Source organism: Hipposideros armiger, unplaced genomic scaffold, assembly GCF_001890085.2.
Source record: "Hipposideros armiger isolate ML-2016 unplaced genomic scaffold, ASM189008v1 scaffold_554, whole genome shotgun sequence".
Taxonomy (NCBI): Eukaryota; Metazoa; Chordata; class Mammalia; order Chiroptera; family Hipposideridae; genus Hipposideros; species Hipposideros armiger.
In genome coordinates, this window is record NW_017731904.1 from 199456 (window position 1) to 205276 (window position 5821).

At 37.0% G+C, this 5821-nt stretch overlaps 1 protein-coding gene and 1 pseudogene across 1 annotated transcript in view; one reads left to right on the plus strand and one right to left on the minus strand.

Moving 5' to 3' along the window:
* The window catches only part of PIK3C2G (phosphatidylinositol-4-phosphate 3-kinase catalytic subunit type 2 gamma), a 310994-nt gene that overhangs the window by 46717 nt on the left and 258456 nt on the right, over positions 1 to 5821 (minus strand). The window lies entirely within an intron of this gene.
* On the plus strand, positions 2918 to 3600 carry LOC109371227 (60S ribosomal protein L10a pseudogene; annotated as a pseudogene).

Consider the following 5821-nt stretch of genomic DNA (forward strand, 5'->3'; position numbering starts at 1 on the left):
AAAAAAATTGTAAGATATAAGGATAAATGAGACCACTGCTAAATACTTTTCAGATGCAGCCTTTCAATTCCTTTAGGTTTTAAAACACAATGTAAATCCCATAGATTAATATTCGCTAGTGATTCTGTTATTATTCACTTAATATTTATTTAGTACTGATGGGTTTGTAACTGTAACAGCTTTCTCCCAATTTCTATTTACTTCCTCCTATTTGCCCTTTAATAACAAGTTGAATGCCATATTGTCTGGGATGCCTTCTTTACCTCACTCGGAATTAAGTATACCTCGTTAAGTGCTCAGGCACTTGCCCTTTGATACCAAACAGCACCTCCAGCTGAGAGTCTGTCAACCTGGAAGTAATGTAGCACAATGTTCTTGAGTCCATATTTGCTAAAAATTAATAATAGGATACCTGAGTATCTACTATATTGGAGGCCAAATGTATAGGTTGAAAATAAACAACTTAAATAACTATCTCAGGATGCTATAATTAGAAAAGCAAAATATAACCAAAGGAAGTAGAAGAAAGGACATAATAAGGATTTTTTAAAAAAAAGAAATAGAAAAATAATACAATGGAGAGGATCAATAAATCTGCCATTTCATTCTTTGCAAAGATTAGTAAAATTCATAATCCCATGACAAGACTGATCAGCAAATGACATATGTGAAGAATGGAAGACTGAACAACTCTTCAGATCTTGTAAATGTTAAAAGGATTATGAGAGAATACTATAAATAGCTTTTTGCCAATAAGTCAGCAAAAATTCCTAAAAAAACTATAACTTAACAAATAGACCCAAGAAAAAATAGAAAATGTGAATTTCCCTATAATTCTTCAATAAATTTAATCTCTAGACCTACATGGCTTTACAAATTAAAGAAATAAAACCAATTTTATACAAACTCTTCCAGAGAGTAGAGAAAACAAACAAACAAACAAACAAACAAACAAGCATATACTACAATCAAGAAATTCTACTCCTAGGTGTATGACCAACATGTGTGCAATTAGGAGGCACACACGTAAGAGACTGTTCATAGCAGCATTATTTGTAATAACCCCAAATGGGATGTGTTCCATATGTCTATGTACGGAGGAATCTACAAATGAATTATATTCATATAATAGAATACAATACAATAATGAAAATACAGACAACTTAGGTGGTCTATCACTTCGTTGTTTGTTTAAACAACAGTCCTTTTATGTTATTGTCTCTCAGTCCTGGATCTGACTGGGCTCACCTACAGTGTGTTTGCTTGAGGTCCCTAATGAGGTGGCAGTCATTTGGTGGTTGCGGCTGGAGTCTTTCCCCCACAGGGCTGTGAGGTTGATGCTGGCTGTAGGCTGGAACCTCAGCTGGGCACCGGAACAGCTGTGTTTCTTGGCCATCTCTCTATTTGATCTCTCTGTGTTGTTTCTCCACGTGGCAGACTCAGAGTAGCTCAATTTGTTACATGGCAGCTGAAGGCTCCCACAGTGAATATCACAAGAGAACTTGGCAGAAGCTGCANGAGAGAGAGAGAGAGAGAGAGAGAGAGAGAGAGAGAGAGAGAGAGAGAGAGAGAGACTCAGATTTACAGGTACCTATTTATCTGGGCTGCTCTATTAGACCAACCCCAGAAAACTCCCGCTTAACTTGACTCTGATACCTAAATGCATGTTACTGGACTTTAAAGCAGCTTCTTTAGCTCATTTCCTTGACACAAAAACAAGACTTCTTACAACGGAGGATGCCCTTAGAAAAGCACATAATAATATCTAATTTCAGGCTGTATCTTCTATTTCCTTTATCTCTTTTTTCCACCCACTGCTATATATTATTTATGTTCATGTCTGTATTTATCACCATAGTAGAAACTCATTGAGAGTAAAGTATATATTTAATTATTTCAATCTCTCCAATTTGTGCTCTACAACCAATTTAAAGCTCTTAATCTAGAGGATTGTACATAGTAAGTGCTCAGTAAGAATTTTTAAATCTTTACAATGTTACATATAATGATGCAAAATACTTTTATATAGTTACAAATAAATGTACCATACAACTAAAAATAGAATGTGAGTATATAGATATAATAAGATTTGATTTTCTTATATTGATATATGACAAGCAACTATGAAAGAAGAAAAGTATTTTTAGAAGGATTTTTCTAGGTCCAGACATGAGGATTATCCTATCACAGGAGTATTTGGCACAAATACTATAAATTTACTTTAAATCTTTTATTTTATTGGGTTGTCAGAAAAATCATGACGTAATTTTTCTATGCTTTTCATTGCAAAAATGCGTCGTGACTTTCCCAACAACCTAATATTAGAAGAGGAGACTTGTGTGTATATACTAACTGCCTCTAAGCTGGTCATATCACTTAAAATAATTAAAATATTTATGTTCCATCCCTGGCTTTATAGATTTTAATGTTTTTGTAGATAACTTTGTTAATGTATATGAGGAGAGGGAAGCACTGTATCAGTAATACAAAAGTTTAAGAATCTTAATCTATTTGAAGATCTTTGAAAACTGAGCACATCGTGCATCACAGGGAACCTGGGTAATTAGTCAGGTCACACTGCTTGTTAATGTTAATCCACATCTGATGACATTCCAGTCAAAGTATTGTTGTTCTATCCCTGTATGCGTAGTAAGTATTGTATCAAGATCCATGAAGCTCCTTAGGATTAAGGAAAAGAAAAGTCCAATGTGGAAAGTTATGAAAGTCTTTATGAGGCCACCGGCACATATTAACCCACAATATTGACAAAGACTATTTCTCCCTAGGGCAGCAACCATGTCTGATTCAGCTTTCTACTTTCTAGAGTAGAATTTCCTAAACTTGGCTGCGTATCGGAGTCACTTGAGTTCTTAAAAAGTAACACAGCTCTTTTCTGGTTTTCGCGGTGTGAGGCAGTATGAGCAGCAAAGTCTCCCACGACACCCTGTACGAGGCAGAGCAGGGAGTCCTGCACAGAAACCAGCGCAAGCGCCGGAAGTTTTTGGAGACAGTGGAGCTGCAGATCAGCTTGAAGAATATGACCTTCAGAAGGACAGACGCTTCTCAGGCACCGTCAGGCTTAAATCCACTCTCCGCCCCAAGTTCTCCATATGTGTTCTGGGGGACCAGCAGCACTGTGATGAGGCCAAGGCTGTGGATATCCCCCACATGGACATTGAAGCGCTGAAGAAACTCAACAAGAATAAGAAACTGGTCAAAAAGCTGGCCAAGAAGTATGATGCCTTTTTCGCTTCAGAGTCTCTGATCAAGCAGATTCCACGAATCCTGGGCCCAGGCCTGAATAAAGCTGGCAAGTTCCCTTCCTTGCTGACCCACAATGAGAATATGGTGGCCAAAGTCAATGAAGTGAAATCCACCATCAAGTTCCAGACGAAGAAGGTGCTTTGTCTGGCAGTGGCAGTTGGCCACATGAAAATGACAGATGATGAGCTTGTGTACAACATCCACTTAGCTGTCAATTTCCTTGGTATCATTGCTCAAAAAGAACTGGCAGAATGTTCGAGCTTTATATATCAAGAGCACCATGGGAAAGCCCCAGCGCCCGTACTAAGGCAGAGCTTAATAAACCGTAGTGCTACCAAAAAAAAAAGTAACACAGATATCTAGATATCACCCTTTATCCATAGAGCCAGGATGTCTAAGGATGAAGCTTTAGAACATACTTTTTAAAACTTCTACAAGTCGTTCTGAAACAATTGATCTCCAGGTCCTCTTTTGGCACCCCTGGCAGAGAATATACAATATACGTAATCAATACTCATTTGCTGAGTGACTGAGACAGCAGTTTATAAAAGCAGCAGCTAATATTCCTGTGTACACATTCAATTTTTGTTGATTTGACTTTTGTTAATATAGCACTACTTTATTTTTGTAGTACAGAAAGGACAACTGATAACTGAGATGTAGGTTTTACATCTCAGGAAGGTTTTTTTTTTTTTTACTGTAAATACTCACTGTGCAAAATTCAATTCAATTAATTAGTGGAGTGTTACTTTAGGAGAAGTCACACTGATAATAACAGCTTTCTTTCATATGAAACTAGCATGGGACAAAATGAGATTCCCTCCTAGGAAGTCCAGTACTAAAAGATGGCAACATATCCCCACTTGGAGCATTTCTAGGATCTGTAACTTCACAGTAGTATCTCATGTTTGGTGATATAAATGTCTCTTTTTGTTTCTTCTCCTCTATTTTTTTCCCACTCAAATACTAGACCTTAATTTATCCAACATAAAAACAATTTGGTGCCTAAACTTTCTTCAGCCATCCTTGCCCTAACTACTGACCAGTAGAGATTAAAACAACACAAATGAAAATAAAAACATCTCTTCTTGGGGTCTCCACAATAGCACTTTAATTTGGCATATTAGGAAATGTGAATATAATGAAAACTGTGAGCGCCATGTTTGGCAGTTTTGTTCATCTGTCTGTGCAGCTATGACTATGATGGGCAAGAATATTCATTAACCCTTGCTGTGCTAAATTTAAATTGCGCCTTTGCAAGTCTTCCCTATCTGTGTATATCTGAGTCCTTTGCTTTCCCCTCTCATAATAGCAGTCTGTAACACTTGAACCTGCTCTGTGGACGGATCCTTTTAGGAGTTCCCTATGGATGGCCTGATGCCATACGAAGACAGATCTTAACATTCATCCTATTCACATCAGGACCAGTAATTACAATAGAAGCCTCTGCACTTTGCACTTACTTGACTCTGCCTAAATAGGCTAAAGCCTGACACCTTAACGGTTACTATATATTTTGTCAGTTTTCCTGATAGGCATAGTCTTTAAAACAGCTTAGTATATATCATCAGTAAGGCAGCCTTTGACATGCAAAGATGACAGTCTCATCCACCTTCCCCTCAGCTCTTTCCCATACAGACGACTGCCACATTCATGTGGTCCTTGACTACAGCTTAAGTGAATGGACATGGCCCTCAGGGAATGTCAGATTAGGAGAGAGCATTAAAATTCATCAACATTATATATTCTTGAATCTGGAAAAAGGGCTTGAAACTTAATGAAATGAATTAAGCAGCCTTGATTATCCTCTATAAGCATGGCCTGGCAGTGCTCCTGGTCATGGTACTAGGTGACCAGTGGAGCTTGTCCCCAAGCTGGCAGCTAGCAGGATTCTCAAGATTGTTTTCTGTCAAGCCAAGGGGTTCAGGTGGGACTATACATTGGAGTGAGGAAAAAATATCAAAAATTACATATTTATTTTGTAGCATCATGTAATTTTTTTTGAAATTTTCTGTTTTTCTACAAATTTTAAAACATTTATTAATGATTAGGTTAGTAGTTTATGTATAAAAAGTATAAATAAATAAGTTATATGTTTTGGAAGCATGAGCTAATTTGTTTAAAAGGAAAAAAAATTGTAAGATATAAGGATAAATGAGACCACTGCTAAATACTTTTCAGATGCAGCCTTTCAATTCCTTTAGGTTTTAAAACACAATGTAAATCCCATAGATTAATATTCGCTAGTGATTCTGTTATTATTCACTTAATATTTATTTAGTACTGATGGGTTTGTAACTGTAACAGCTTTCTCCCAATTTCTATTTACTTCCTCCTATTTGCCCTTTAATAACAAGTTGAATGCCATATTGTCTGGGATGCCTTCTTTACCTCACTCGGAATTAAGTATACCTCGTTAAGTGCTCAGGCACTTGTCCTTTGATACCAAACAGCACCTCCAGCTGAGAGTCTGTCAACCTGGAAGTAATGTAGCACAATGTTCTTGAGTCCATATTTGCTAAAAATTAATAATAGGATACCTGAGTATCTACTATAT